This window comes from Mobula birostris, chromosome 9 (genome assembly GCF_030028105.1).
Source record: "Mobula birostris isolate sMobBir1 chromosome 9, sMobBir1.hap1, whole genome shotgun sequence".
NCBI lineage: Eukaryota > Metazoa > Chordata > Chondrichthyes > Myliobatiformes > Myliobatidae > Mobula > Mobula birostris.
This window is the reverse complement of record NC_092378.1, coordinates 25,831,907-25,853,593: the sequence shown is the minus strand read 5'-3', so window position 1 is coordinate 25,853,593 and position 21,687 is coordinate 25,831,907. Positions and strand designations below refer to the sequence as shown.

At 42.7% G+C, this 21,687-nt stretch overlaps 1 protein-coding gene across 1 annotated transcript in view; it reads left to right on the top strand.

Moving 5' to 3' along the window:
* Positions 1-21,687, top strand: part of LOC140202593 (coiled-coil domain-containing protein 91-like) — a 194,453-nt gene that overhangs the window by 28,258 nt on the left and 144,508 nt on the right. The gene's annotated exons all lie outside the window — the stretch shown is intronic.

The window sequence follows — 21,687 nt, the reverse complement described above, 5'->3', positions numbered from 1 at the left end:
TTAAGCTGCCGGTGATAGGCCAAGTGGTTCAGTATATTCAGATTGAAGTAATTCTCAATTGTGCTGACTGAAAATTATAGATAGATAGATAGATATACTTTATTGATCCCAAGGGAAATTAGGTGTTATTACAGCCACACCAACCAAGAATAGAGCATAAATATAGCAATACAAAAACCACAAACAATCAAACAACAAAATGCAAACTATGCCAGATGGAAGTCCAGGACCAGTCTATTGGCTCAGGGTGTCTGACCCTCCACGGGAGGAGCTGCAAGTTCGATGGCCACAGGCAGGAACAACCTCCCGTGCCGCCCAGCGTTGTATCTCGGTGGAATATGGCCGAAGTTCAACAGTAAAAAGTTCAATATCCAGTCTACAAACATGTTCCTCGATTGTAATATGACCCGGATTGCACCATCTGTTGTTAACTAGAACAGTAACCACCCAACTCCTTTATGCTTACCACTCTCAGTGCACTTCCGGTCAGCCCGAATGGTCTGGAAGCCGTCCATGGAAAAGTTTTGATCAGGTATGTCCTCGTGCAGCCCCGTTCCAGTGAAACACATAATACTGCACTCCCAAAATGTTCTCTGACGGTAATTGATGGTAGTTTCTGGTTTCATCATAAAATCCAGTCTCACAGGTGATAAACAAATGCAGATTTACAAAAGCAGTGTTATTTGAGTTTCATTTTGTCATTCAGTTGCTGCCACCTCCCTCCCCCCACCCCCCACCATTCACTTATACCTGTATAATTTCATATTTTCAATGGATAAATAATTGGTAAGATGCTGATGAGAACTCCTTGCTCCGAAGAAGATATTAATCCTTGAGGAATCATATTTGGGAAACACTGCTGCTATCCCTTCCACTACTCTGTATTAATGATGGAGATGCAAGAGACACCATGAGACAACTGAATCTATTTCTTTCCCACGTTGTGATGTATTTTCAATTAAAACTGTACTGAAACCTGCTGTAGGTATGTGAAAATAACTTTTGAGTGCGGTCACAGAAATGAAAACTTTCTTTAATGAATGGCACGACCTAATGCAGAACATAATGAAAGACAGATCATATGTATGACTCCACATTGTACTGCTTTTCTGTGCACCTCGGTGGTTCCAATGAGTTGTGGAGTTGTACTGAAAGCAGCAAGTAGTCTTGGTGATGAGAGAAATGAGTTCACAAGGTTCAAGTTCAAAGAAAATTTTCTATCGAAGTATGTATACCATATATAACCTTGAGATTTATTTTCATGGAGGAAAACAAAGTAACACAATAGAATCCACAAACTATCACACTCAGCAAAGATTGATAAATATCCAGTGTGCAAAAGAGGACAAGTTGGGCAAATAATAAGGGAAACAAATAGTACGTAAGAGATGAGCAGCAGAATTCCCAAAAGTGAGTCCAGAGTAGCGGAGACAGTTCAGCACTGAGCTGAGTGAAGCTGGTCCAGGCTTTAGGGCAACAACCACCCCCGAAGCTGGTGGCTAGGACCCGAAACTCCTGTATCTCTTAAAAGGAAATTGCAGGCTGTGGATTGCAGAGATCAGATTTTAGAAGAAGTACCGTATATCTAATAGAATATCTGGTTGTTTTGTGAGTGACCTACAAAACATTGCTGTATACAATATGACTCTTCCCTTAGGATTAAAATTTATTGTTTTAAAGAAAAGAATTAAAAATTGTTTGGAAATTTCCAAAATGTTATGGGTGTGATTGATCCTGTTGATATGCAAGACAGTAGTTACTCTTGGTGTTTGAAGCCCTGTTCCTGGCAGCTTCTGGGGGATCAGAGCGGAACTAAGTGTCTCCGCTGATGTAAATTACGAGGTAAATTAAGGTATCTAACTTTATAATCCATCAATTGACTGAGAATTATGGCTGAGGTGAGTACTAGAAGATTTACAGATGTGAATTCATGCAAACACGAGAAAATCTGCAGTCCTGACGGAGGGTCTCGACCCAAAACATTGACTGTACTTCTTCCTATAGATGCTGCCTGGCCTGCTGCGTTCACCAGCACTTTGTGTGTGAATTCATGGTTCATTCATGTGACTTAGTAAGGATTAGTTTGGTAATATATAGTTCTTAGTCATGTTTTATGTAAAGGAGAAATCTATCCACTTCTTTGTCTCAAGAAGCATTTATATATGTATGATAGTTCAAGATGAAAATAATGAATATTGCAATGAGTGTTGTTGATACTGTGGGCTGAAACAGTTATTATTGGAGTAATTTCAGATATTACTGAGGGAATACTTATTTTCAGTATGAGCGATTTTATGCTGACTTTGTATCATTTAAAAGTACAGGTATCATGCAATCTTGGCATTGGATTTCTTTTTAAGTAACAATATATGCCAAAAGTTAACTTGTACAAACAATGAACAGGATATTTTGATCAAGTATCAGCAATATTGAATTCAAATGAAAAGTGCCTCAGGGTTGCATGTGGTCTGTTCAGATTTATAGAACATGTGGATCTTTTGCTGTTGATTTGAATTGCTTATGGGGAAAATGAGCGTGGATTTTGAAGGGAGATATTCATTCCGAAGTTAGCACCTGTGTATGTTTGAGTCCTGGCTAGGATTTGAAATGTTGTGCAGGGAAGCTTAAGTAAATATATATATATTTTTTTTATTAAGTGCAATCGTGAACAATAGCCAGATCAGAAATGCTGATCAAGTCAACTAGTTCCCAAAGAGAACTTTGATAGGCCAATCAGATGGTTTACTGCTGCTCAGTGATAGACCACAAAAAAATCATATGTACAATTAAGAAACATTAAAAAATAGTAGAAATACTGGAGTCATGATGATCATGATGAAGTCTGCTGGAGAGAGACATTTATACACATGCTGTCCTCCATAATTCAAAGAGATTGAAGGATAAGGTTGCAGAGTAACAAAATGTGACAGAAGCACTTGGAACTAAAAGCTAACCCCTACCGGGAGAAAACAGCACCTATTCTTTCCGCACTGTTCTCCAGCAGTTTAAGGACTAAGTCCAGCCAGAACATAACTCACAAGTGCTCTTGAAAGTCAGGTATTAACCCTATCTACCAACAACCAAGCATTGCCATCCTGGTCCCCTTCATGATACCCTTGTGCGCATGTGCCGGTTGTGCATGCAGCCTGTTACAGTTGCTCCATAACTTCTTACGTTTAAACTTTTTAACTTAGTTATTTGTTGTATTTTTTTTCTCACGGTAACACGTTGAAGCTGCACCCTCTTTAACATGCTGGTGGAGAGAGTTTTACTTTTTTTAGCGCTGGAATTAGTTACATTCGGAACACGTCTCGTTAGCGTGGCAGCAGGATGGCCGCATTGTTTATTCCAGGGACCAATCGATTACGATCATGCCCGCCGGTTTAGCAAACAGAGCAGCGGACATTCTGGCTGAAATCTGGAGGAAAACACACAGAGGATGCAGAGGGGGATCAAAAAGGCGAGGGAAGAGGACTGGGTCGAGACAACGGAAGCTTATGGAGAAGAGAAGTTATAAGCCATGTCTCCCCTCTCTCATCATGGGAAATGTGAGGTCGCTGGGGAATAAAATCGACGAACTGATGGCGCTTGTCAGGAGTCAGAGAACATTTCGGGAGAGCAGTGTCATGTGCTTTACTGAGACGTGGCTGCACGAGGACATACCTGATCAAAGCGTTTCCATGGAGGGCTTCCAGACTGTTCGGGCTGACCGGAATTGCACTGAGAGCGGTAAGCATAAAGGAGGGGTCTGGCGGTTCTGGTAAATAACAGATGGTGCAATCCTGGGCATATTACGATCAAGAAACGTGTCTGTAGCCCAGATATTGAACTTTTTGCTGTTGGACTCCGGCCATATTATTTGCCAAGGGAAATCGCGCATGCAATTGTGGTTGTTGTGTACATCCCTCCCTCTGCCAACCCGACATCGGCGTGTAACATCATTTACACCGTCATAGCCAGCTTACAAACCCAGCACCCGAGTGCCCTCATTACCATCTCGGGTGACTTCAACCAGGTTACCATGGCTAGAACACTGCCCAACTTCATGCAGTATGTGAGCTGTACAACCAGAGGGGAGAGGACTCTGGATTTGATGTACGCTAACGTTAAGGATGCATACAGCTCCTCTCCCCTCCCCCCACTGGGAAGGTCAGATCACAACCTGGTGCATCTAAAACCCTGTTACGTTCCTCTGGTGAAGAGTAAACCTGCAACCTCGAGGACAGTGAGGAAATGGTCAGAGGAGGCTTATGAGGCGCTGCAGGGTTGCTTTGAGGTGACAGACTGGCAGGCACTCTGTGAGCCACATGGAGAGGATATTGATGGGCTCAGAGAATGCATCAGCTTCTGTGTGGACTGCAATGTTCTGACAAGAACTGTCCTTTGTTATTCAAATAACAAGCCATGGGTGACAAAGGACATTAAGGACATCCTGAACGCTAAAAAGAGGGTGTTTAGAGATGGAAATAGGGAGGAGCTGAGGGCAGTACAGAGGGACCTGAAAGCCAGGATCAGGGAGGCTAAAGACAGGTACAGGAGGAAACTTGAGTGGAAACTCCAGCAGAACAACACGAGAGAGGTCTGAAGGGGGATGAGGACCATCACTGGGTTCTGGCAAACTAGCAACAGAGGAGCTGATGGCAAAGTGGACAGGGCCAACGAATTTAACCTGTTCTTTAACAGATTTGACATTGTGGCCCCTGTCCATCCTCCACATGAGCCAGCTGTTGTCGGCCCACAACCAACACATATTCCACTCTCCCCTCCTACCCCTCCTCACAGTTCCCCAGCCTGCTCTCATGACTATACCCCTCCCCCACACGAAACCACCACGGTGGGTTTCACGGCTGAACAGGTGAGAAGACAGCTGAAACGTCTCAACCCAAGCAAGGCTGCAGGACCGGATGGTGTCAGTACCAGGGTGCTCAAAGCCTGTGCCCCTCAGCTATGTGGAGTACTTCGCCATGTTATTCAACCTGAGCCTGAGGCTCTGAAGGGTTCCTGTACTATGGAAGACGTCCTGCCTCGTCCCTGTGCCAAAGACGCCGTGCCCCAGCGGCCTCAATGACTACAGACCGGTGGCATTGACCTCCCACATCATGAAGACCCTGGAGAGGCTTGTTCTGGAGCTGCTGTGGCCTATGGTCAGGCCACACTTGGATCTCCTCCAGTTCGCCTACCAGCCCCGACTAGGAGTTGAGGATGCCATCGTCTACCTGCTGAACCATGTCTACGCCCACCTGGACAAGCCAGCGAGCACTGTGAGGGTCATGTTTTTTGACTTCTCCAGTGCGTTCAACACCATCCGCCCTGCTCTGCTGGGGGAGAAGCTGACAGCGATGCAGGTGGATGCTTCCCTGGTATCATGGATTCTTGATTACCTGACTGGCAGACCACAGTATGTGTGCTTGCAACACTGTGTGTCCGACAGAGTGATCAGCAGCACTGGAACTCCACAGGGGACTGTCTTGTCTCCCTTTCTCTTCACCATTTACACCTCGGACTTCAACTACTGCACAGAGTCTTGTCATCTTCAGAAGTTTTCGGATGACTCTGCCATAGCTGGATGCATCAGCAAGGGAGATGAGGTTGAGTACCGGGCTACGGTAGGAAACTTTGTCACATGGTGTGAGCAGAATTATCTGCAGCTTAATGTGAAAAAGACTAAGGAGCTGGTGGTAGACCTGAGGAGAGCTAAGGTACCGGTGACCCCTGTTTCCACCCAGGGGGTCAGTGTGGACATGGTGGAGAAGTACAAATACCTGGGGATACGAATTGACAATAAACTGGACTGGTCAAAGAGCACTGAGACTGTCTACAAGAAGGGTCAGAGCCGCCTCTATTTCCTGAGGAGACTGAGGTCCTTTAACATCTGTTGGACGATGCTGAGGATGTTCTACGAGTCTGTGGTGGCCAGTGCTATCATGTTTGCTGTTGTGTGCTGGGGCAGCAGGCTGAGGGTAGCAGACATCAACAGAATCAACAAACTCATTTGTAAGGCCAGTGATGTTGTGGGGATGGAACTGGACTCTCTGACAGTCGTGTCTGAAAAGAGGATGCTGTCTAAGTTGCATGCCATCTTGTCAATGTCTCCCATCCACTACATAATGTACTGGGTGGGCACAGGAGTACGTTCAGCCAGAGACTCATTCCACCAAGATGCAGCACAGAGCGTCATAGGAAGTCATTTCTGCCTGTGGCCATCAAACTTTACAACTCCTCCCTTGGAGGGTCAGACACCCTGAGCCGATAGGCTGGTCCTGGATTTATTTCATAATTTACTGGCATAATTTACATATTACTATTTAATTATTTATGGTTCTATTACTATTTATTATTTATGGTGCAACGGTAATGAAAACCAATTTCCCCCGGGATCAATAAAGTATGACTATGAAGAAACATGTGACTTCCCTCCCAGAGATGATAGGTGTTTGTGCACTCGACTCTTGAAGGCTTGGACCCCATCGTTGCAGATATTTCCAACCACAGCATTTGGAAGGCTGTTCCAAATTCTGATAGCACAGTGAAGGAAGCTTCTATACAGTGTATAGGTCCTCGCATCAGGCATAGAAACAGCATGAACAGGCAAAGATAAACTTGATCGTGTGGTGCGTTGTCTCTCATAAGATGAAGGCAGCATGACGCGAAGGTCTGCAGGGCTGTAGCTGGTGTGCATTTTGTATAGCACAGTAGCTGCAGCAACCTGTCGTCTGTGGTGTAAGCTACTGATGGCTAACTTCTCACGAGCTGTGGCTTCATCTACACCTATAATCCTGAGAGCCTTTCTTTGAATGAAATCAAGCTGTCTGAGGACACTCTGAGGCATTCATCCATGATAAGCAAGCATACTCCATGTTACTTCGTACCTGGGCTTTGTAATGTCTATAATGTTAATTTGCTAGTTTTTATTTAAAAATGAATTGTGAATAACATGTATACTATTTAATAATAAAAGAACCCTTGATTACATTTTGGTGCATTGGCTTGCCACAACATACTCTTAATGACCTATTGAGTCCTGTACTATTTGATTATTTTTAAACGGATACCAGACACGTTAATAAATGATGTTTGTACCTCTGTGTAAAATGATCTTTTCATGTTAATTGTTCACTGCCGGCATAGCCTTAATGTTGAATGACTATAACGAAGTGGTCAGGTCCCATGTTAAGCAGTATGTTGAAATAGCAAGAGTTCTGAGGAAAAGAGAATATGTGCGGAAACCTCTTATGATTTTATATGCTCCACAGGGATTCTGAATGAGGCATCAAACTAGTTTCCCTTACTCCATATTCTTCATTAATCTGCAGGGCATTGCTCCAAGGTGCATCCATTACAAGGTAGCCTCAGAAAATACGGAAATTGATGATGAATATTGCAGTTCCATTGGTTCTTCACTCAACCCTACAACACCTGGACAGCAGAAATGCGGACATCAGGATGATCTTTAGCGACCACAGCTTGGCTTTCAATACTACCAACCTTCAAAACTAATCAATAAGCTTCAAGACCTCTGCCTCAAAACTTCCTTTTGCAATTGGATTCTCAATTTTCTCACTTGTAGACTTCGGTCTGTTTGGATTGGCAATAACAGCTCCACAATCTCCACCAGCACAGGTGTGTGCTTAGCTCCCTGCTCTGTTCGCTTTACACTTATATCTGTGTGGCTAAGCACAGCTTCAATGCCGTATTTAAGTTTGCTGATGACATCACTGTTGTTGGCTGAATCAAAGGTGGCGACGAATCAGCATATAGGAGGGAAAATCTCGCTGCGTGGTGCCACAACAACAATCTCCCACTCAGTGTCAACAAGACTAAGGAGCTGATTATGGAAAACTGGAAGAATGCACGGCAGCACCTCTACTTCCTTAGAAGTTTGTGAAAATTTGAGTTGACATCTAAAACTTGGGCAAACTTCAATAGATGAGTGGTGGAGACTGGCTGCATCAGAGCCTGGTATAGAAACACCACAGCCATTGAGTGGAAGATCCTGCAGAAAAAGCAGGGGATATGGCCCAGTCCATCATGTATGAAGTCCTCCCCACCATTCAGCACATCTACATGGACCTTTGTCACAGGAAAGCAGAGTTTACCATCAGGCTCTTGAATCAGAGGGGATAACACTCACCTGCTCCCACAGTCTATGGACTTGCTTTCAAAGACTCTTCATCTCATGTTCTTGATATCTATTGCTTATTTCTTCTTATTATTTTGTATTTGCATAGTTTGTTGTCTTTTGCACATTTGTTGCCCGCCCTTTTGGATATGGCCTTTCATTGATTCTATTATGGTTATTGGATTTATTGAGTATGTCCACAAAAAAATGAATCTCAGCATTGTATGTGGTGACACTTATGCACTTTGATAATAAATTTACTTCGAACTTTTTTGAACTGTACTGTTACACAGAGGAGAAATCTGACCAGCAGTATCTGGAGTTTGTGAATGAAGTTGAAAGTAAAATACAGATGTTAGTGGTAGCCTTCTACACAGAGTATACAATAAAACTACTGGATAATGTAAAGATTATTGCATTCAGCTACAGCAATTTTGCATTTGGATACTAATTTTTCCAAGAGGTTTTAAGAAGAGTCCTAAAGGAGGAGGGTGAGAGGTAGCTTGATTCCTTTGACACCAGTGCTTCCCGTCTTTGGATGCACGACTTAAAACTGTGATTATCTTTGTGATTTACAGTTCCATGTGTTTTATGAACCTTCTCTCTGCAACCTCCTCTAACCCTCGTCTGTTTCTGAATGCTCAGTTGATTTGGTTGTACAATTGGCATTCTTTCACTGATCTCTGGAGGCGGGCATTTCAGCTCCTTCAGTATTTTGCTCTCTGACATTCGTTGGGCAAGATGTTCTATAGTATAATTTGTTTGGGGATGGCTGGGTAGTATTTTAACATGTTGTGCTTTATGTGTTTAGAAGTCTATTAGAAATCTTGTTTTCTTAAATACGTACACACAACTCGGGAGTCCAAACTATGCACAGTATGCACTATCTCCAATTTTTGTGGCCGCAATAATTGCTTCCATTGATGGATCTGCTAAGAATGCCAGATGGTTATAGGGGTGACCACCATGTTTTCTGGCTGATGGTAAATCTTGCCATTCTGGTTGCGTGGTTGGAGCAGGAATTCATGGTTGCTGTTCCATGAATAATGGACAACTTGTTTTCCAGAAAATGATTTTGAGGCCATCTGTAGAGACTATTGAACTCCTGTGCGGTAGTTCAGATAAAGTTGAACAGTTACCTACCCTTCAGGTAATAGCATCCTCTGGAGCAGAGATGAATGTTATTTGCATACTGCAGATTTGTGGTGGAAAATTCTATGTTTAGCATTAGTCATGCATAATGTTGTTGGTATTCAGGAGTCATATTTCCGATGCAATCTCTACTGGATTTTATTCATGTGTGTCATATATTTTGACTAGCAGTTTGGACCCCTCTCAACTGGAAACACAATCTTGGTTCCTATTATTTTAATTCCTTCTATAATCTTAAATAATTGTATCAGACCATCTATTGTAGGAGAAAATAACCATAGTCTCTCTGATCTCCTCTGATAGGCTTAATCTTTTGATTAATTGAAGGGGGAGGTTATGTATACTTTATTACACTTGTGCCTCTGTTTAATATGGAGATCAAATTCATAATGAAATTTATATATGTTGGCTCCAGTTGTGTTGGGAATATTCAGTTACCTAAGGGTTTATATCAAGTTGGAATGTTATTAATGTTTTGAAGAGTTTTGGGTTTTGAACTCTCAAGATAATTACAGGAAGTGGAGCACCAAATTATAATAGATTTTTGCCAAACTGCACCTGCTTTTGTTGAAAATGAGATAAAATAATTATAATTTTGTTCTTCAGCTTGAGAGTCAAAAATAATCAGAATCAGGTTTAATATCACCGGCATATGTCGTGAAACTTGTTGTCCTAGTAGTGTCAGTACTCTGTTAATACATTTTTATGTAAATATAAATGAAATATGCGAGTGCGCGTGCGTGTGTGTGTGTGTGTGTGTGTGTGTGTGTATGTATGTATGTGTGTGTGTATATATATATATATATATATATATATATATATATATAGTTACGTATCCCGTAACTGGGTTGCCAAACCAGCAGAAATGGACCACTCGTTGGAGTCTGGGTTACTAGGAACTAATAAAGTTTTATTAAAGAAATAAGTAACACAGTACTCTAATCATAAGGATATAAATGCAACAGGTTAGCAATGATAGTACACACATGTACACAGAACTAGGGTAATAGGGATCAACTAAGCTCTATCGCAGTCTAGGGGTAAAATGATCAGTCTTAAGTGACGCAGAGTTCAGTTCAGCTTAGTGCAGTTCGCAGTGATCGCTGTTGTGCCGTTGGAGGGGGGGGGATGCAATTTGGTTCAGTCAGACCTTTGATGTCTTCACAGTGGGTTTCGGGCAGACCCTTTTTGATGTCTTCCATTCCGCTGTGGTCACCGACTGTGACCCCTCCGTTCCAGATATGATCGTTCTTCCGCAGCGAACCCGGCACCCAGGCAAGGGCGGACACACACACCAGGTTCCCACCGATCGTACCTTTATACCCTGTGAGCCTATGGTCGGTTCCCGCGAACCGGACCTCCAAACTCCCACCAACTTGTGGGGGCACACTGCTCTTTCCAGGGTCTTGTTATCTCGTGGTCTCGTGGTGTCCCGTGCCTTAGTGAACCTGTTCTTTTTATCCCCCTGCTGGGGTATCGCCTGTCCATCAAACTTCAAACCGTTCAGGTTCAAAGCAACCGGTCTGTTAATATTCTGAATTGTGTTTCTTTTCCGTTAATCCCTCTCTTCTCTCTTATTAGCATTTTGAACATTTCTCCATTGTCTCTCTTATCTCTCTCATTAGCATCAATTGTCCGATAGCTTTGTTTGGCGTCAATATTTATATGTATGTATATGTGTGTGTGTGTATGTATATTTGTGTGTGTATATGTACGTAGTGAAAAATAAAAAGGAGTAGTGGGGTAGTGTTCTGGGGTTCAATGTCCATTCATCCATTCAGGAATCAGATATCAGAGAGGAAGAAGCTGTTCCTGAATTGTTGAGTGTGCACCTTTAGGGCCCTGTACCTCCTTCCTGATGGTAGCAATAAGAACAGGACATGTCCTGGGTGATGTCCTGGTTGAAGATGAAATAAAGTTTTTACAATAATGTGAACACTAAACTAGGTGCCTTTATTTCACAATCTGTACCTCAAATGGCACATAGCATGTTGATTGTAGCCAAAGGGTTTATTGTTTTTTTTGTCTGTGTTACTGTGGATAAACACAATTTAAATGCAAGATATTGATATTGGGGAGAGAAAGTGCATTTTCTTATTGTCAAGTTGTGACACTTGGTGATGGCTGTACTGTGAAAATTTGTTTTTTGTCATATAATTATCTTTCTGTTCTGTCCATCATCTTTATAGTCTGAATACAAATGCTGACAGTCAGAGTTCAAGGGATTTTGTAATGTTAATATTTGATATGATATGATTATGAGGACACGCAGTCCCCTTTTATTGTCATTTAGTAATGCATGCATTAAGAACTGATAAAAATGTTTTTCCAGAATGATATTATGAAAAACACATGACAAACCGACTTAAAAACTAACAAAAACCACATAATTATAACATATAGTTACAACAGTGCAAAGCAATACTGTAATTTGATAAGAACAGACCATGGCATAGTAAAAGTCTTAAAGTCTCTCGAAAGTCCCATCATCTCACGCAGACGGTAAACCTCCAGCGCCGCCAACTTGCTGGTGCAGCATCCTGGGAAGCATCCGACCACAGTCTGACTCCGAGTCCGTCCGAAAAACTCTGAGCCTTCGACCACCTATTCGACATCGAGCACCATCTCTGCCAAGCGCTTCAACCCCGGCCCTGGCAACAAGCGATACGTAAAGCCGAGGATTTGGGGCCTTTGTCTCCGGAGATTCTCGATCGCACAGTAGCAGCGGCAGCCAAGCAGGCATTTCAGAAGTTACTCCAGATGTTCCTCTGTGCTTCTCAGGGCTGTCTCCATGAAATCTGGATTGTGCACGGCCCCTAGTTACACATACGATATCATTTGGAAAGGCCGCGCATGAAACATTTAGATTTACCATAGTATAATTTTTATATAAAAGTACAAATACTTTAGCTCACAGATGATAGTGATCTACTGTATTCTATGATTAGAAAGAAGATTTTTAAGAGAGAGTTTTATAGGTTACCAATTAGATAGTTTTACTTGGATTGCTGATGTTACTTACTCCAATTAATGGAAAGCAGATATAAAAATGTGGTATATTCAGGAAGTGTGGTGTGATATGTATGCTTTGTACCTGCTGAGCTGTACTTACTTTTTCAGCTTTAAATTTTACATTTGCAGGAATCAATATAGAATTGAGTTCAACTGTTTAGCTGTGCAAATAAATAATGTATAGCTATAAATGCAGTCTCTAATTTTCTTCAGTTCCAGAATCAGCTCTGAGTCTGAAAGACAGCAAAAGAAGCAGATGCAAAAAAAAAAGTCTTGGAAAATAATAATGAAACAGCAAATAATATTTTTGCTATCCTGCTTCTAGTATTCTATATATTTTAGAAGAAAACTATACCTGCCCAGTAGCAATATGCTGTGGGGCTATCTAGTAGGCTGGATTGGTGTGTGCTTTCTCCTTGGTTTGTGCCAGAGATCATCCTCCAACGTCACACATCTAGCTAGGTGAAATCATTTCACAATGTTCTGTGATGACAGCAGCAGAAATGTGCATCTAAAATGAATGAGTGTCTTTTGTGCAAAGTGCTTGATCCTTCTCAACCCAATCTAGGTAAGTGGTGCAAAATTAACAGCTTGGCTCAGCTTCTAGTACTCTTGCCTGGAGTCAGAACACATTGTTTCAAGCCCCACTCCAAACCATATATATTTAATAGTGATTGATATGTCTGTGAACTATTGACTGCTAGAAGTTTCATCTTTTATTTGAAATATTAAGCCACATCAAATGTCTTTGTTCATTAGGAAATAACTAATCTGATAGTGTTATTTAAATAGAACAAGAACAACTGGTGTTCTAGCCAATCTTCATTCAACAAATGCTACCAAGGAACGAACAGATTGATTGAAATTCACGGAACAGTGGTGTGTGTTTCAGCGCGTCCCAAGGGGATAGGGAGGTGCTAGTTCTTTCATTCATGCATCACATTTTGTTCGAGATTTTCTTGTCCAATGCAGTCAGTTTAGTATGAAGATCATGGAATAAAATACCTTCTGATCCTATTTCACTACTTCTCTTGAGACTTACTCAAGGAGAGGTCTTGGCTAAGAGAAACTGTGTTGGCTCCAAATTAATTATTGGATTTGAAACAGCTGCCTGGAATATTCATTTTGCTGTGCATTTAAAAACTCATATTGTTGTATGTATGTGAATCTGACTCTTCAGCCAGTATGTCTGTCATGATGGATTTGGTATATCCTTGCTCATTATCTTTTCTGCATATGAAGTATTTTCTCTGTTTGAATCACAGTGTTTAAACATATAGTAAGGTAATAAAACCATGTAAGTTGCAAAGCTACCCTGTGGACCATGACTCTGCTATGTTTTGCAACTCCAAAACACAAAACTGATTGAAAGAAAATACATGGAGCTGGGATAATTCATGTATGGTCTTAGTTTTACTTTTAGTGAGACTGGCACTTATAATGTGTTGGCATGATGTTTGCCATTCACGTACTTTTACATATAACCTGCAATACATTATTACATTACCACTCAAATATTACTGAAATATTAAATGCATAACTCTCCTTCCTGCTTAGCTATAAACTCCAACTCAATGTAGAATGCAACTCACTCAAGTATGTAATGTATTGCTCAGTAGTCATCTATATGAGGGGTGATTGATAAGTTTGTAGCCTAAAGTAGAAGGAGTCAATTTTAGAAAACCTAGCACATTTATTTTTCAACATAGTCCCCTCCTACATTTACACACTTAGTCCAGTGGTCGTGGAGCATACGGATCCCTTCTTTGTAGAAGTCAGTGTCTTGGACCTCCAGAAAGTGGTCCACAGCAGGGGTAATTGATAAGTTCGTGGGCTAAGGTAGAAGGAGATGAGTTATTAACTTCAAACTTTCTGCATAATCACTCAAAGAGTTGAACTGCACGTGCATGTGATCTTGAAATTGTGTCTTCCAAGCAACAGAGCGCATCTCTGTATTCATGCTGCTCCTGTTAATTGAATTGAATTGAATTGAATGATCTTTATTGTCATTATACATAGGTACAATGAAACTCTGTTTGGCTCCCTCTCAGGCAATTAAACAAAGCGGTAGATAAAAACAAGACAGTAATAGAAAAACAATATTAAATAGATAAGTAACAGGAAATAAGTTGCAGCAGCGCCAGTGTATCACAGTAATGCACAAAGTGCCGTTAGTGCAAGTATTTGAGCCCTTGTGTGTGCATGTGTGTGCTCACAGTGCATGTGTGTGCTTCAGTCATTGTTGTATGGGAGTGGTGTGATGGAGGCCACAGCCCTGGGGTAGAAGCTGTTCCTCCGTCTTATTTGTTCTGGCTTTTAGTGTCCTGAACCTTTTGACAGATGGCAGCGGGTCAAACAGGGAGAGGCCGGAGTGTGTGATGTCTCTGGTTATGCTGATTGCTTTCCTCCTGAGTCTGCTGGAATAGATGGTGTCCAGTCCTGGGAGCTCCATCCTGACAATTTGCTGGGCTGCCTTCACTACGCGATGCAGGTCCCGTCGTTCAGCGGCTGTGCAGCTGGCATACCACACTGTAGCGCTGTTGGTCAGGATGGTTTCAGTTGTGCTTCTGTAGAAGTTAAGCAACAGCTTTTGTGGGAGTTTGGCCTGTTACAGCTTTCTGAGGAAGAAGAGTTTTTGTGCCTTTTTTACAAGCAGCGAGGTGTTGGTGGTCCATGACAGCTGTTTTGACAACATAACTCCAAGGAACTTTAGGTTTTCCACACTTTCCACTACCTCTCCATGTATATGGAGGGGGGTGTGTACTCTGTCCTTTGATCTCCTGAAGTCAATGATCACCTCTTTTGTATTAGAAGTGTTAAGGACCAGGTCGCTGTCCTCACACCACTCCATAGAAAACCATAGAAACTACAGCACAGAAACAGGCCCTTTGGCCCTTCTTGGCTGTGCCGAACCATTTTCTGCCTAGTCCCACTGACCTGCACACAGACCATATCCCTCCATACACCTCCCATCCATGTACCTGTCCAATTTATTCTTAAATGTTAAAAAAGAACCCGCATTTACCACCTCGTCTGGCAGCTCATTCCATACTCCCACCACCTTCTGTGTGAAGAAGCCCCCCCCTAATGTTCCCTTTAAACTTTTCCCCCCTCACCCTTAACCCATGTCCTCTGGTTTTTTTCTCCCCTTGCCTCAGTGGAAAAAGCCTGCTTGCATTCACTCTATCTATACCCATCATAATTTTATATGCCTCTATCAAATCTCCCCTCATTCTTCTACGCTCCAGGGAATAAAGTCCTAACTTATTCAACCTTTCTCTGTAACTGAGTTTCTCAAGTCCCGGCAACATCCTTGTAAACCTTCTCTGCACTCTTTCAACCCTATTTATATCCTTCCTGTAATTTGGTGACCAAAACTGAACACAATACACCAGATTCGGCCTCACCAATGCCTTATACAATCTCATCATAACATTCCAGCTCTTATACTCAATACTTCGATTAATAAAAGCCAATGTACCAAAAGCTCTCATACGACCCTATCTACCTGTGATGACACTTTTAGGGAATTTTGTATCTGTATTCCCAGATCCCTCTGTTCCACTGCACTCCTCAGTGCCTTACCATTAACCCTGTGTGTTCTATGTTGGTTTGTCCTTCCAACGTGCAATACCTCACACTTGTCAGTATTAAACTCTATCTGCCATTTTTCAGCCCATTTTTCCAGCTGGTCCAAGTCCCTCTGCAGGCTCTGAAAACCTTCCTCACTGTCTACTACACCTCCAATCTTTGTATCATCAGCAAACTTGCTGATCCTTTTTACCACATTATCATCCAGATCATTGATATAGATGACAAATAACAATGGACCCAGCACTGATCCCTGTGGCACACCACTAGTCACAGGCCTCCACTCAGAGAAGCAATTTTCTACCACCACTCTCTGGCTTCTTCCATCGAGCCAATGTCCAATCCAATTTACCACCTCTCCATGTATACCTAGCGACTGAATTTTCCTAACTAGCCTCCCATGTGGGACCTTGTCAAAGGCCTTACTGAAGTCCATGTAGACAATATCCACTGCCTTCCCTTCATCCACTTTCCTGGTAACCTCCTCGAAAAACTCCAACAGATTGGTCAAACATGACCTACCACGCACAAAGCCATGTTGACTCTCCCTAATAAGCCCCTGTCTATCCAAATGCTTGTAGATTCTGTCTCTTAGTACTCCCTCCAATAACTTACCTACTCTGATGTTAAACTCACCGGCCTATAATTTCCTGGATTACTTTTCGATCCTTTTTTAAACAACGGAACAACTTGAGCCACTCTCCAATCCTCCGGCCCTTCACCCGTAGACAGCGACATTTTAAATATTTCTGCCAGGGCCCCCGCAATTTCAACACTAGTCTCCTTCAAGGTCCGAGGGAACACCCTGTCAGGTCCCGGGGATTTCTCCGCTTGAATTTTCCTCAAGACAGCAAGCACCTCCTCCTTTTCAATCTGTACAGTTGCCATGGTCTCACTACTTGATTCCCTCAATTCCATAGATTTCATGCCAGCTTCCTTAGTAAATATAGGCGCAAGAAACCTATTTAAGATCTCCCCCATTTCCTTTGGTTCCACACAAAGCCGACCGCTCTGATCTTCAAGAGGACCAATTTTATCCCTTACAATCCTTTTGCTCTTAATATACTTGTAAAAGCTCTTTGGATTATCCTTCACTTTGACTGCCAAGGCAACCTCATGTCTTCTTTTTGCACTCCTGATTTCTTTCTTAAGTATTTTCTTGCACTTCTTATACTCCTCAAGCACCTGATTTACCCCCTGTTTCCTATATATTTCATACAACTCCCTCTTCTTCTTTATCAGAGTTGCAATATCCCTAGAGAACCAAGGTTCCTTATTCCTATTCAATTTGCCTTTAATCCTGACAGGAACATACAAACTCTGCACTCTCAAAATTTTCCCTTTGAAGGCTTCACACCTACCAATCACATCTTTGCCAGAGAACAACCTGTCCCAATCCATGCTTTTTAGATCCTTTCTCATTTCTTCAAATTTGGCCTTCTTCCAGTTCAGAACCTCAACCCTAGGATCAGATCTATCCTTGTCCATGATCAAATTGAAACTAATGGCGTTATGATCACTGGAACCAAAGTGCTCCCCTACACAGACTTCCGTCACTTGCCCTAATTCGTTTCCTAACAGGAGATCCAATATTGCATCCCCTCTAGTTGGTCCCTCTATATACTGATTTAGAAAACTTTCCTGAACACATTTTACAAACTCTAAACCATCTAGACCCCTAACAGTATGGGAGTCCCAATCAATGTATGGAAAATTAAAATCCCCTACCACCACAACTTTATGTTTCCTGCAGTTGTCTGCTATCTCTCTGCAGATTTGCTCTTCCAAGTCTCGTTGACTATTGGGTGGTCTGTAATACAATCCCACTAATGTGGCCATACCTTTCCTGTTTCTCAGCTCCACCCATAAGGACTCAGTAGACAAGCCCTCTAATCTGTCCTGCTTGAGCACTGCTGTAATATTTTCCCTAACAAGCGCTGCTACTCCCCCACCTTTCATTCCTCTGCCTCGATCACATCTGAAACATCGGAACCCCGGAATATTAAGCTGCCAGTCTTGCCCCTCCTGTAGCCAAGTTTCACTAATTGCTACAACATCATAATTCCACGTGTCAATCCACGCCCTCAACTCATCCGCCTTCCCCGCAATACTCCTAGCATTGAAGTATATACACCTCAGAAGATTTTTACCACCACTCACAACCTTTCTATCAGCGGATTTGCTTAAACTTTCAACATCATTTATTTTCACCCCAGCCACACTGTCAGCTCTGGCACTCTGGTTCCCAGCCCCCTGCAAATCTAGTTTAAAGATGTTTGTCCAGATCAGGTGGGATTATAGCCCTAATGTGTGGGAGCACAAGTCTCTCAAAGCACTTCAAGGCTATGGGTGTCAGCGCTACAGGGTGATAGTCATTCAGGCATTTCACAGCTGATTTTTTGGGCACTAGGATGATGGTGGAGGTTTTAAGGCATGTTGGAACAACAGCTTGTTGCAGTGAGAGCTTAAATATACTTGTAAACACCTCAGCAAGCTGGTCAGCACATGCTTTCAGTACCCGGCCGGGCACTCCGTCTGAGCCAGCTGCCTTACTTGCATTCACTTTCCTCAGGGTGGATCTCACCTGATGTTGCTTAAGGACCAGTGTGGACTCATCGTCAGGTGGGTTGATGAGGGAGCAGCCTCCTCCCTCTGAGTATCAAAGCGGGCAAAGAACTCGTTCAGGACATCAGGCAGTGTGGCGTCATCACCTGGCAGCAGATGATTAGTTTTGTAGTCTGTCAGCACCTTGATGCCTTTCCACATACTGCGGGGGTTGTTGTTATCAAACTGATTTTCAATGCGCAATTTGTATTTGCACTTTGCATCCCTGATCCCCCTGTGGAGATTCCCCCATGCTTCACTGTAGGCTTGTTTGTCTCCCAACCTGAAGGTTGCATCGCACTCCCTGAGTAGTGCCCTCACATTGCTGTTAATCCATGGCTTTTGATTAGGAAACACCTTAATTGTCTTTTGTGTTATTACATTTTCTGTGCAAAACTTAATATATCCTATGACTGAACCAGCATATTCTTCCTGGTCTGCTCCCTTTGCAAACAAGCCCAAGTCTGTGTTGTCAAAACAGTCCTGTAGCATTGAGGGGCTTCCTCAGACCACACATATACTGTCCTGATAGTTTTACTCTGCAGATCTGTAGTCTGTAAGCTGGGGTCAGTGTGAGGGAAATATGGTCTGATTGTCCTAGGTGTGCAGATGGGGTCACTTTGAATGCTCCTGGAATATTTGTGTAGACTTGGTCTATCTAGTATGTTATATTCTTGTGTCGGGAAATTCACATTTTTGTAAAATTTTGGCATGACCAGTTTAAAATCTGTGTGACTGAAGTCCCCTGCTACAATGATCACTCCGTCTGGGTGAGCCATGAGCTTTTTTTTGGCACTATCATGCAGCTTTTCCAATGCTAACTTAGCTTTAGCTTGCGGGGGAACGTATACAGCCATAATTATTATTGTTGTGAATTCCCTCGGGAGAAAGAACGGGCTACACCTTACGGCGAGGAGCTCCAAGTCCGTGCAGCAGTGTTTATCCACAGTGTTCACGGCTGTGCACCAATTATTGTTTACATAGACATAGACGCACAGTCGTCCTCCCCTGCTCTTCCCGGAGTCCTGCGTGTGGTCGGCCCTGTGAACAGAGCAGCCGGCCAGCTTGATGACAGCGTCAGGTATGTTTGGGTTCAACCAGGTCTCCGTGATGATAGTCGCACAGTGAGGAATGGTTCTCACTCTGATCTCATCTATCTTGTTGGTGAGGGATCTGGCGTTAGCGAGAAACAGGCTTGGTAGTGCTGATCTGTACGGGTTAGCCTTCAGCCTAGCCTGTAGCCCGGTGAGGTATCTGGCGTTAGCAAGAAACAGGCTTGGTAGTGCTGGTCTGTATGGGTTAGCCTCTAGCCTACCCTTAGCCCGGCCCGCTTTCCCTGCTTCTGTTTCCTCTCCCTCTGCCGCCTGCGCCGCCTCCGAAGGATTCCGAAGGACTTTGGGGTACGTAGAATCTCTGGCAGGAAGAGAGTTGTGTTAGTGATCTGTGTAGTGTTCTCCAATAAACAGTAGCTGGGATTGATCGTAACTGGTGAGAGCTGCTACTATACTTAGGGTACTTAGCAGAACTAAGAAAAATACGAGGCCCAGAGTGAGCCGAGCTACTGCTGCGTCTGCAAGCGCCGCCATCTTGATTAGTGGAACACCCTTCTGTGGATTGAAAATGGACACCAGTGGTTGATGATCAGTAATGTGGGTAAACTCTTCCATACAAGTACTGATTGAAATGTTTTACATCCCAAACCACGCTCAAGGTCTCTGTCAACCTATGCATAATTTTGTTCTGCTGCAGTAAGGGAACGTAATGCAAAAGTTATGGGGCATTCACTTCCATCACTCATAATGTGACTTGATCTCACAGGTAAGTTTCACAGGACATGTAGATCATAATATGCGAGTACAATGTCTGATGTCACCATTTCCTTTGTCTTTTGGACAGCTACTTCACACTGCCATTGCCGGTTCTTCCCAACCTGTAGTAAGGGGTTCAAAGGTGGAGGACAGTAGCGAGTTTTGGCAGGAACCTGTTATAGTAATTGACAAATCATGAAAAGGACCGCAACTGTGACACATCCTTCAGTCTTGGGGCATCCGCCAATGCCTTAATTTTCTCAGCATACTTACTGTATGTAATGCTTGTGTAATGGTGTGACCACAGTAAGTGATGCTTGGTTTAAAGAATTCACACTTGTTGTGTTGTGCTCTGAGCCCATAATCTTCTAATCTTTTTAACATGGTCCTGAGATTTTGACGATGTTTCTTCTCATCCTCACCAATACCAATGATGTCATCCAGGTAACATTGAGTGCCTGGGCAGTCTTGCAGCCCCTGGTCCATAGCTTTCTGCTGGAGTGCAGATGCAGATGCCGCTCCAAAAATAAGCCTGTTTTAGCAATAAAGCTTTTGAGGGTGTTTATGCTGAGAAACACTTTGGATTCTTCTTTCATCTCCTTCTCTGCCAAGTCCACTTCACTGAAGTGTTTTGCACCGGAAAGATCTGCAAAGATATCCTCTGTGTTGGGCAGAGGATATTGATCTAATTTCAGTACCGGGTCCTGACAGACCCATTCATTTTGGCTACTGGGACCACTGGCATTCCCCATGGATTCCACATTGTAAATCTCATGGCTAACCAGTTGTGTGTCACTCTCATCATGATCAGATTTTTTTATTAGCAACGTGCAGGTTAGTGCTTTTTCTTAAGTCGCAACTTGAGTTTTTATCTTTTACTCTTCCAAGCGCAGTCCATTTATTTTTGTCTGCCTGACGTGCTGTTTGTGTCCTACTTTGTTGCATTATCTGAAAGTTTCACCTTTAAATCTGCATTGATATGATGCATGTGATTCCCTGCCACAATGGTAACATGATTTGTTTGGGTAAGCCAGTTTCTGTTCAGGCATTGCAATTTTGTTCATGCTCTCTTCCATTCCTGACTGCCTGCAACTCAATTGTGTCTCTGTCTGCTTTTTCCATTGATACAGCAATTTCAACTGCTCTCTTAAATGTGACTTAGGAGCTATTTTTGAATACTTTCTTTTAAGATTCCACAAACTAAATGTTCTTTTAATGTATCATTAAGCCCGTTACTGACCTGCCAATGCTTAGACAACTCCTTCAATTTAGCCACACAATGTTTCTCCGGAGTGATATCACAGAAAACAGGACAAACCAAAGACTAACACTGTCAGAACCACATAATTATAACATATAGTTACAGCAGTGCAAAGCAATACCATAATTTGATGAAGAACA